The 12,337-nt window shown below is 35.0% G+C and overlaps 1 protein-coding gene across 4 annotated transcripts in view; it reads left to right on the forward strand.

Annotated features, from left to right (window-relative positions):
• Window positions 1-12,337, forward strand: part of CACNA2D1 (calcium voltage-gated channel auxiliary subunit alpha2delta 1) — a 514,372-nt gene that overhangs the window by 354,787 nt on the left and 147,248 nt on the right. The gene's annotated exons all lie outside the window — the stretch shown is intronic.

Below are 12,337 nucleotides of genomic sequence, written 5' to 3' on the forward strand. Positions count from 1 at the left end.
TATTTTGATGTTGATAGCATAAATTTCAACTTATTCTGACCTAAGGAAAAAAAGAGAGTTGTTTAGAAATGGGCATAAACAATGTTCATGGGTTTCAGAGAAGTTTTCATTTTAATGAACACATCTTTATGCTCCAAAAAACTGATAATACCCATGAAAGATTTATTAATTTTAATAAAAGATGCTAAATTCTAGACAATAAGATGAGATTTTTTTAATGGTTTTTTAAAAAGAAAATTTTCTAGGAAATGATTAGTAAGATAGGTTCCAATAGTAGAAAAGATCACTAGGCATACCTTTGGAAGCAAGGGAATAAATGTGCACCTAGGGGAAATCTCAGAATATTACAAAGAAACATAAAATTCAGTCTTAATCTCATTATATTTGCACTTTCCAAAAGCATAAAAAGTTATTTGTCCTCACTAAAAAATAGTTATGTGAAGTTTTTGCAGTGTCTAGAAGAGCTATTATAACTAAATGCTTTTAAAAGAATTAATTGGATGTTATTGGTTAAGTGTAGCATAAACATGTATCTTTTTTTTAAACATCTTTATTGGAGTATAATTGCTTTACAATGGTGTGTTAGTTTCTGCTTTATAACAAAGTGAATCAGCTATACATATACATATATCCCCATAACATGTATCATTTTAAATAGAGAATTGAATAATATGATCTGGTGCCCACAGTGATTCACACACACACATACAAACACATCCCTACATTCTTGTCTAAGAAGGTATTGCTGCCTTGTTTAAGGGTAGGCAATTTTAAAAATGGGAAAAAAAAGTACAAAAATAGTTAAACAATGAAATGCACAGGCTTTTGGTTTTAAACAAAAAATGTTGCAGATGTCACATTTAGGAATAGGAGATGAAAGGGCAAGAAATGGGGAGATTGATACTTTAGTAGAATAAATATAAAAGAATTTCACTAAGAAAAAAAAAAAGGCTTTACTTCAAATTTATTTGGAAGGCCAGAGAAACACAAATAATATAAAAGATTCTGGTTTCTATGTGTTTGATGCGGAATGCAAAGTGACAAGAAAGTAAAGGCTTGTTTCAAAATCGTGAAACAGATTAATGTCAAAGAAAACACTTGTTGCAAAGAATGGTAAAATTCATTTCAATAAACCATCCATGTTTATATTAGAGAATGGTAACTATGTGTTTAAAATTAAATTGAGTTTATTACCTCTTAACATTGATGTTTTATGAAATAGAAGACTTAAAGTCTTTATCTGTATGTTACCTTCTGATATTAAATTTTATCGAAAGGCCAATTGAAGTTTCATTTTTAGGAATAAATACCTAAGATGTTTCTAAGTAATTAAATCTTGTCACTCTTCTACTTCTGATGAATGAGGGTGGTTGGCATTCGTGCTTTTAGAGCTACTGATGCAGGTTTAAATCATTTCTGAAAGTCAAAGGTGCAAGTGAATTGCAGAAGAGAGCCACACAATGATGGAAAGAAGTGCATAGTCGGCAATTTGAAGTGTTTTTTTAAATACATATACGACTCCTGTGGTAGAACTTTATGGTCTTACAAGACCATGTAATCGTTGAGCTTCAGTCTTGTGGGGCTCTGTGTAAGTGTAAAGGCACAATAGATTACCTCATCATTCTAACCGAGCAGAAGGGAAATTGCTTATTCTCCAAGTACACAGCAAGCATTAGTTAAAGTGCTCTACATGCAAAAGTTTCAGGCATTGTATCCCTGGGTACTTGATTTAAGTCAGTAACTCTTTTAAAAAGGCAAAATTCAAAACAATGCGTTAGAAGATAATGGGTTTTTATTGGTTCCAGTATCTTCTCATATTATCTCTTCTCGATGGACTGTGAGTCAGGCATAGATAAAGTGAATTTGTATTCAGTGCATTTATTTTAATGCAGTTGTGAAAATTATATTCGAAAGGCACATTTTGCTGTTTTTGTTAAATGAAAACAGTAGGTACATATTAAAGCATGCTATGCTGATTACTTCTCATGGGAAAAGGTGTTCTTGTTTATGAGAGTTAGGTCCACATTATTTCCTTTTGGCAGTGTTTCTCAGAGAAGTAAAGCCGCTTCAGTACTTAAGGATCTGTGGACCTTATTAATGTCAATACCGTGAACATCCTTCAAACAGTTTCGACTGTCACTGAAACAATGACTTCCAAATCCGATTCGTCCATATGGATTCATGGCTAAGCTGCAGATTCATTTCTCTAATTACCTTTTGGATAACCCTTTTCAATGGATTAAATGGCACAGGCACCACTCATTATGACACTGATATCTTCAAGTATGTCCCTCCTCCAGTGTTCATATCTTTGTTAATAGTATCATCCAGGCCCAAGCCAGAAAACGAGGGCTCCTCTTTTCCCCTTCCCACCATCTGTCACTGTGGTCTGTAGATTATTTCTCCCCAACATCTTTTTAATCTCTTTCCACTCTCCACGTCCAGCACTGCGTTTTTAGTTCAGACCATTGTCATTCCTCGCCAGCCTGACCATACTAGTTTTCTGTCTTGTCTTCCCCATTCACATCTGGCTTGTTTCCAATCTACTTTCAGTATTTTTCCATGCTGGCTTCTGAGTGAAGACTCAAGAACAAATATGATTATTTCATACTTTAGCTTATATGGCTTTCTGTAATTCTCAGAATGAAATTATTTTGTGTTTAGTACTGCTGGGTCATCATAATAGTGTGTCTCTAATCTTATCTTGGCTGCCTTATTCCATATTCCTCTTTCATTCAACCATTTTGAAGAACATCGAGCTCCTGAAACGCCTTGTGCCTTTTTTTTTTTTTTCTTTTCCTCTTTGTTCTGCACAGGGCATTCACTGAATTAGTCATCCAGCTCTCCTACCACTTCTCCACTCTTCTTTAAAGCTGTCTGGGGCTTCCCTGGTGGCGCGGTGGTTGAGAGACCGCCTGCCAATGCAGGGGACACGGGTTTGTGCCCCGGTCCGGGAGGATCCCACATGCCGCAGAGCGGCTGGGCCCGTGAGCCATGGCCGCTGAGCCTGAGCGTCCGGAGCCTGTGCTCCGCAATGGGAGAGGCCACAACAGTGAGAGGCCCGCGTACCGCAAAAAAAAAAAAAAAAAACACAAACCTGTCTGTTGGTACAGACAGGAAGTCTTTTTTGACCACTTTTTGACCACCACTCCTTCCCCTGACCCTCAGAACATTTACTTAGCTTCTGATAGGCAGTAATGTTGTTAATAGGGCCTATGATACAAAAGCAAAATTGGATGTAAGATGCTTTGATTTATCTCTCTTTCTCTATTAGATTTAGAGCAATTTGAGAAGAATGATCACAATTTTTTTATCACAATTTATGTGAGTTTAACTCCAAGAGCCTAGTCAAGGGTTATTAATGTGCTTTGAATGATAGAATACAGTGCTGGAAATAGATCTTCCCCTCTCTAAAATTCCATCTATTGCAGTAAAAAGACCCAAACCACTTTTACTGTCACAGTATTCCTTTTATGCCATATGTTTCTGTTTGGATAGTTTGGTGTGGCAGGAAAACTGTGTGAGATTCTGTCCTTGAAATATCACACTAGATCCTACAACCATTCTGTTGATAAGGAGAGCAGTGGGAGAGGAGGTTGGAAGATGGGGTAGAAGCAATCATAAAAGACCAACTTTTATGGAGACTAACTGAAGACTTTTCATTAGGGAGGGCATTTGCCAAGTAGAATTCTGTGGCAGTAGTGGGAAGAATGGCTGAAAGTGAGCTGAAATTGGAGGGAGACTATTTAAAGGTTGTTGTGAGAGACCTAAGTGAGTTTGGCCTTGGAGTGAGAGAAGATAGACACAGAGCTAGAACCAACATGACCTGGTCACTTACCATCTCTTATGATATTTCATCAGATCAGAAACCTTTAAGCCATTTTTAAAAGCTTGTGTGCAGAGTATTTGTTTTGACCAGGTATTGAATCGTTTATAATATTTTAAAGCTATGTCAGAATAACTTGAGCTTCTTCAAACAATTTGAGTGATACATTTAAACTTTTATGGGATATTAAGCTATGAATGAAAATTTAAAATACATGATTTATTAGAATAGAAAAAGAATTATTTCTTTATTAAGGTATTTGTTGAACTGGGCAGTAGCTAGGACTGTTAAATATAAATTTAACATGTCAATAACTGTAATAAATACATTAAAACCTGAACAAATCATGGTCACTATGTTGTAAGCATCCTGAAAACTGAAATAGTTGATGTATTTGTTTTTTCTTTTTATATGTAGGTGTCTATCTGTAAAAATAATGTTATGAGTGCTCTGCATGCATGTATGCTTATAGGCATATGACAATTCTTTATTCATGTGCAAGTAGAGATGTAAGGATACTAACCTCATGTTGTCTTAGATATGGTGTTAGATTTCATCCATACCTTTATGGAACATGACTCTGTAAGTAACAACCTGTAGTTCAATTTCTTAGATTTATTTTGTGTTTCGTTTCACTCTGAAGCAGTGCATGGTGTTTAAACCAAGCGATTGTTCTTCTTGATTATAGCTATCTGCTATGTACTGTGTTTCAGTGCATCTGATCTTTCCATCTTAAAATCACCAGGCAACTCTTTGTTCTAAAACTCGTTGACACAAACCCTTAAGTACTAAGCAGTGTGTGCCTCACTGCCAGTATCACCCTTGCCCCCAGGAGCCTTGTTATCCTGCAGCCGTATCTCATTAGTCAGCTCCAATACTTTTTGATCCTTCTTTATGAATTCAGCAGTCCAGATTTGTATGTAGACACTAAATTCCCTATGCGGTTAGGCAGTCTCAGAGCAAAGGCAAGAGATTTCCCATATCTAATTTGGTCTGTAATTCTCGGCCAGAGTTTCCTCTCTGCTTTAACAGAACTGTGTGTACACCATTCTGTGTGTGTGCGTACATGTGCCTGTGTTGTGTCTGGTATGTATATTAGGTCTTATATAATTTAATATCTTCTGCCAGAATTTTAGTGTGTCTATGCTGTTTTCAGGGCCACAATCACCAGCATGGTTTGATTTCAGGAGTGCTGAGAAAATTCTGCAGTAAAAATTATCTCTACTGAAATTATATAGTACATTAAATGCTATCATTAGAGAAATTTGTTTTTTCATTTTTGCCTTCTCTTGAAACAGTGTATCAATAAATGGTTTGGAAAGGTTAACATGCTATTTTATCATGCGATATATAATAAGAAAATTAAGTAGTGTTGTTGGACATTAACTTAGGACCAAGGTAAGAGGAAAGGTCCCTTGAGGAAAGAGAGGCTGCTAGATTTACATCACTCATCCTAGCATTTTAGCAGCGCAATCAGAACGGCTCCATTAAGATGTTTAAAAAAATATATTTTAAGGCTTCCCTGGTGGCGCAGTGGTTGAGAGTCCGCCTGCCAATGCAGGCGACACGGGTTCGTGCCCCGGTCTGGGAAGATCCCACATGCCGCGGAGCGGCTAGGCCCGTGAGCTATGGCTGCTGAGCCTGCGCGTCGGAGCCTGTGCTCCGCAACAGGAGAGGCCACAACAGTGAGAGGCCCACGTACCGCAAAAAAAAAATAAATAAATAAATAAAAAAATATATATATATTATATATATAGTAAATGCTGAGTATTAAGAGGTAAATAATGGTAATGATAAGGGCAGGTAGCATTTATTGTGCAGTTACTAAGTGACAGAAGATGTTCTAAGTACCTGTAATCCTCAGCACAGATCTGTGAGGCAGACACTATTATTATCCCCATTGTGCAGGTGAGGAAAATGAGGTTTAGACAAAATAAAATGCTTTCCCAAGGTGAAATGGATACTTCTGGCACAAAGACACACGGCCTTTCAGTGGGAGGGCAGTAAGTAAGAATAGTCTTTGCTTATACTACATATGTACATATACTGAATTCTTAAATGCCAATTATTTAAAGGAAAAAGAATCACCAGCATGATAATTAGGCATTTTAAAAAACAAACCTCAGTTTGGAGTCCTTTATATTTGGGTTTAATTACATATTTATTCTTATATGGCTTCCAACTTCATTTCTGTGTTCTCATAGTTTCTGATTTCTTTTTTAAACTCATGCATTTTATTTCCCTTTTTAAAGTTTAAATTTAAAAAATGTTTAGAGCATTTTTGGCTATTTTTCATTTGTTCAGAATTTAGTAGGCTCTGTGTTTACTGAAGCATTGCTCTAATATATAGAAACGGATTTTTAACAATTTTTCTTTTAACAATTTAATTACAAATAGTCACACTTATGATGAAAATGACATTGTGAAGTTGTATCAGTGGAAAAAATTGTATTGTCTTCCTCAGGTAATCACTGTAAAGTTCAGCCTTTTATTTACAAATTATACAGTGTTATACTCTAGTTGCTGTATATAAAAGAAATGTGTTATTGTTCATGTAAAAGAAAATTGACTAAATAATATGCCAAGATGTAAAAAGAAACTGTTTTTCTACGTAAGGCATCCTTCAATTAATAAATATGACATTGGGTCCTAGTGTCTCCTATTCCCCTTGCATTATTCTTATTTTCTGTAGTAATAAAGTGGTTTCTCCTCAGCTCCTTTTATGTGCTGGGAAACTAAAGACATAGGGAGTGAGACCAAATATCTCAGTAATACGGGCCTTAGAGAATTGACAAGGACAACGGCCTTTTAATATTTGTACCCAATTAATGGTAGGAATAAGGCTTATCTCCTCATCAGGGCCCACATGTGCCCTGGAGCCTTCTGTTCTCCCGTCCTCAATGGGAGGTGGATGCTGGTGCCAAAGTCATGATTAGAGAGATTAGATTTGGTCTTCCCATCTCCCTGTACTTTATTAATCTTTCATTTACACTGGGATTAGGTGAGATTCCTTTAGCCAAATCCGCTGAAAAGATTCGTTCATTTTAATATTTATGCACACTGTCTAGTCCTTAAAGTGGCTTCTTTTTGTCTGTGTGCTTAATTGGATCAGTGGGTTTGTTCTTATTAACATTTTTCTTTTTCAAGATTAAGGTTGATGAATAAAGTTAGTGGCATCTGGCTCAGCTCACCAGCTAAATGCAACTCCTTTAATGACTACCTTATATACTATGGGATAAAATGAACATTTGCTCTAAAGATAAAATTTAGTTTAGAATCGCACAGTGTTGAATCTTTAAAAAAAAAGCAAAACTCTAATATTCTATGAATGTCCAAAAGCCAGGAGGTGGAGAGGGATGACATTTAATGGCACTAAAAAGTAGCTTTGAAATCCTACTTACTTGCTCAGGTATGAGAATAACGTGTTAGAATTTTGGGGACTAAAATGAAAATTTGCTCCACCCAAAGGGTGTGAAAATGTAGCCTGAAATATTGACATAATTTAATATGAAACAATAATATTTTTAAAATGTATCAACTTTCGGTTTGAAGTTGTGTTGTGGCTTTTTGTTGACAGTATTTGTTGGGAATATTGCTTTTTACAAAGCAGATTAATTGTCTTGTGTTCATAGTTGTACTTCAGCAAAGTTTGTAAACCTGGGCACTATTGACATTTTGAACTGGGTGATTCTTTGTTGTGGAGATTGTCCTGTTCATTGTAGGATATTTAGAGCATCTCGGGCCTCTGCCTGCCACATGCCAGTAGGCTCCCACCAGTCTTGATAATCAAAAATGTCTCTAGACATTGCTGAATGTCCCCTGGGAAGGAATATCTCTCTCAGTTGAGAAACACTGTTACAAAGGCATAGGTGATTTTTACTTTTTTCAGATTTAAAATTCTAAATCAGAGCTACACATATAATGAAAGCTTAGAAATAATAAATAGCTCATAAAACAGTAAGAATCTTGGAATCTGACTTATTTGGGTGCTCTCTCTACAGCTCTTACTGTATGATTTTTGACAAATTACATGCCCTTTTATTTTTATCATCTAAAAATAGGTTTTGTTTTTGTCATCTAAAAAAAGATAATATGAGTATCTCACTCAAAGTGTCATATTTAGTTAAGTGAGATAATGTGTACAAAATGGTTAACACGCCTGCTGGCACACAGTAAGTTCTTAAAAAATTCCTGACTTCATTTGTTATCAGTGGCAATAGTTTAGCTAGTTTTATCTTAATGAAAGGCTATGATAATAGAATGGTATTTTTAAATGGAAATAGCATAGTAAACATTTTGGACAATTCTCTTGTTTTAATTATTTAATTGTATCATATTTACTATTAAAAATAATTTTTAGTATCCAGTCCCTTTGCATAGCTTTAAGATTTACAGAGCTTATCAAAGACCTGTCAAAGCTACTTTATGTTGTGTAAAATGTATTTTTTGATGCAGACTTGTCAAAGTTATTTTATATTTTAAGTGAATCATAAAAAATACTTTCTCTTCTTTTTCCTAGCATATTTCCACTTCATTTCAAAGGCGTAGCTGACATTATAAATAACCTTAAGGTTTTTCAAATAGTTATATAGTGCCTTCAATGCATGGTGAGGCCCAGAACCCTGAATAAGTCAACAAAATGTACTCAAACTTAAAAGGGAGCAATAGTGCAACCCTTCATGGCTGAAATTTACAGGAGAAAATTGGATTCCTAACTTGTCAGCAATTCTGTATTCATGTCATAAATGAGATACAGATATGTCACGTATTTTAGAAGAATTAGCAGCAAATGTAAGGTGCTTCTTTTGTGCTGTTACAAATTAGATTTTTCTTTCTTCCCCTGAGAAGCCAGATTGAACAAAAGAATCCTCCAAAACAGAGAACTGCTGAACATCAGGGCCCTGTTTCTGAAAACTAAGTAGAAGAATAGAGACGTATGCTTGGTGTTCTGAATCAATTATCAGTGAAATGCTGTTATACCATTCAGAATAGAGGCCCCAAAGTCAAGGTTTGCTTTCCCAGCATTCACTGCTTTTAATAAGCTTAGCCTTGGATATCTATGAAAGACTTATTTTCACAAACTCTAATTTTCAAACAAAGATAAAAATCTTCATTTCTTAAAAGTTGACAGAAGATGAGGACTAATTTTACTCTGAAAGAAGCCATAAGACACTTAGCTAAGTTCACTAGTAATTGGCAGTAGGTTCAAGGCTAGATCACGATTGACCAGTTTGTCTTACACAGTGAAAAACGTAGAAGCCACTCATGAATTTCTGTGTACACTCATGTACTCCATTCAAGCAAGACATTAGAAGTTTGAATGTGTGAATGTAGAACATTACTATTTTAGGAGGTAGAGAAGGAGGACATGGATGAGTATAGTATACAGTATATTAAATAATGCAATACGTATCCAGTATATAATTGAGAAACTTAAATATGATGTAATTTTAAATACCGCCTAACGATTTATGGAAAACCAGTCAGAACTATTACCCATATTCTTGAGTATATCTGTCCAAATAAAAGGTAAAGTTTTATTTGTGGCCAAGAACTATTTCAAGTCCTTTTAAAAAGATCACTTATTCTGGAATTATTTTAAGAAATATTATTCGGCTACTAGTTTATACCAGTGTTTCTGCAATTAAATAAAATCCTTTGAATTTTTATTTCTTGCTCTAGACATTTATATAAAGACTGTGCCTTACAGAAAAATAATTGCATTTTAAACGTTTTAGCATGGGCAGTATTCTGCATTAGTTTTATTATGCCACGATCTGCAAATGACCCAGTTATTTCATTATTGTTTTTCCTGAGTTATGCTAATAAAGTAGAAATGGGGAAATGTTGGGCACCTTAGTAATCCTGGATTAGGTATTTAATTTTTAGAAGGTTAAGAAGATAAAAATCTGCTTATTATAGGATACGTAAGTAATATATATTTATTAGTCAAATGTAGTTCATAATGTGGATCCGAAAAGTATAGCCAAATCACCAAGAACGATCTAAAATGGTACTCCTACTTGTTTATTTGCTTTGATGTTTTACATGTTTTCTTTTACATTTTTAGCTGCTTTCAATATAATTTAAGAAAAAGAATTTCCTACTGCAGCAATTTATTTTACCTTCCGGTTTTGGTGTTTTACTATGTTTTTATACATAGTATAAATCCCTTGAAGTAGAATTGTTGGACTAAAGACGGAGAATTTTGATAGACAACTACAGCCAAACTCTCCTCTAAAGAGATGGCACTAATTTTGTACTCGCATGGCAGATCCTTTGAATTTTGATTTCTTGCTCTGGACATTCCAATAAAAATTGTGGCTATTAGAATAATGATTGCACTCAAGCGTCTCTATAAATACACAATGACAAATGGAAGTATCTGTACCCTCACTCCTTTCTTCACACTGTCATCAAGTTTATAAACCTTGCTCATATGATATATATACAATACCATTTCTTTCATTCTGAGTAAATCATTCAAGTGTCTATTATGAAAATATTTATGCACCTTGCTCATTTGCATATGAACAGATTTTGAGAAAAACATTCTGCAATGTCTTATCTGAAAAAGAATTTTCAAATATATAAACTACAATTTTAAAACGTATCACCATGGTAAGAACATTCCAGAGCTTGACTTTTTCCCCTGAGTACATAAAAGTACAATTCACAATCACTGTATCAGAGCCTAATACTGAGTAATTGTTATCAAATAAAACGAGAAAAAAATTAGCCCTGTAAACAAATAAAACTTTATTAAAAATAATTAGATATCAGTTGTTGCTTAATGTGAATTAAAAAGCCAAGGAAATTGAAGAGATAGACTTCATTAATCCCCAATCTATTCTAACTATCTGGAACATAAATAAACATTATTTTGCTGAGTAGAATATTACTCTAAAATTCATGAATGTTTAAAAGAAGATAGAATGCCCCTCTTTTTCTGTGATGTTTTGTATAGTACCATAAATATTCATGAGTAGTATCAGTTCAGGTTATCTATGTGAATATAAATTTTCACATAACTGGCCACTCAGTGTTCATTGGATCATGCTTTGGAATATGAATTCACTAGTATCTCAGATGCACTGTGGATCTGACCCAGCTCATGAATATTCACACATACAACTGATCTTTTTGAAGGTAATCACATCCATAAAGATGGAAATCTCGTTAGTTTTCAGTAATGAGAAATGCATGAAGATGTTGGTCCCAGAACAATTTCACAGTATACTTGCTTTTCATTTTTGGTAAATGATAAACTTTAAAATATAAATACATATGCTGTGCCTCTTTCTTGATAGAAGCTCTTTTTCCTTTTCCCTTTCAAACATCTTGTGTGTGATCTAACCATGATCACATTTGTTTCTTTTACTTACTGTGGTCACAGAAAAGAATGGAAAGAGTTAAGCAGTATCTCCAGTCCTTATCCCAAGCTCACGTCCACTATTTAGGCTTAGTCATAGATCCTCAAATGCAGAGTGTCCCAATCTGCTAATCTGCTTGTGGGCATGGTGCATATTTTACATATAAAGACCCCTCTAAAAAAGATGAGATTATCTTATGTCATCTTTTTTGCATAAAGGGAAAATAATATCCTAAGCCAATTAGAATTTTAATATGTTAGACATAGGATGCGATGATCATGGAGGCCCATAATTAAAAATTATATATTATTTTAGCCCTTGTTATATCCCACATTATCATTGTTTCTCTTTCATTATAATGACTGGCATATGGTTGTGATACCTATCCCAGATCAGTCAGTCGCTATAAGTAGGTATCAAAATCAATGACCTGTCCCTTATTAGCACCATGCTCTAGTTATTAGTTGAACTAACCAGAAAAAAGAAAATTATTGTTCATAAAGGTAGCGATAAGGTATCAGCCACTTCTTAGTTCTAACACTGATATTGTCAAGCCTCTGAATGAGTTTTTCTTTATCAACATGTACGCATTTTTGGTAGTTACATAAGCACAGTTAATAAAGTATGCTCAGTAACAAACATCTGTTTGTTTGGGGTTTTTTTTTTTTTTTTTAATTCAGGTAACAGACCAAACTATGTTAGTGTATCACAGAGAATCCTCAATATTGAGCTATGCTGAATTCTCCTCTGCTCAAGCCCCTTCATGAATATGCATATACCACCCAAGCCCCTTCGTGAATATGCATGTACCCTTAGCTTAAAAATTCCCCAGTTTTGCTGTTTGGGGAGACAATGCTCTGGGGAAAATCCCTGGTATTCTCCTTACTTGCTGCAAGTAATAAATCCTTTCTTCTCCCCCCCCCGCCAAAAAAAAAATACTGAGGGCAGTCGTGGTCACACTGTGTCATGACCTTGTAAGCATCTTCAGAACTGTCTTCTGAAGACATCTTGTAAGACATCACACTGTGACATGACCTTGTAAGACATCTTCAGAACTGTCACACTGTGTCATGACCTTGTAAGCATCTTCAGAACTGCCTCAGTGCAAGAGATACCTCCCAGCAGCAGAGTTCTGATA

The sequence above is a fragment of the Orcinus orca genome, chromosome 9 (assembly GCF_937001465.1).
Source record: "Orcinus orca chromosome 9, mOrcOrc1.1, whole genome shotgun sequence".
NCBI classification, from domain to species: domain Eukaryota; kingdom Metazoa; phylum Chordata; class Mammalia; order Artiodactyla; family Delphinidae; genus Orcinus; species Orcinus orca.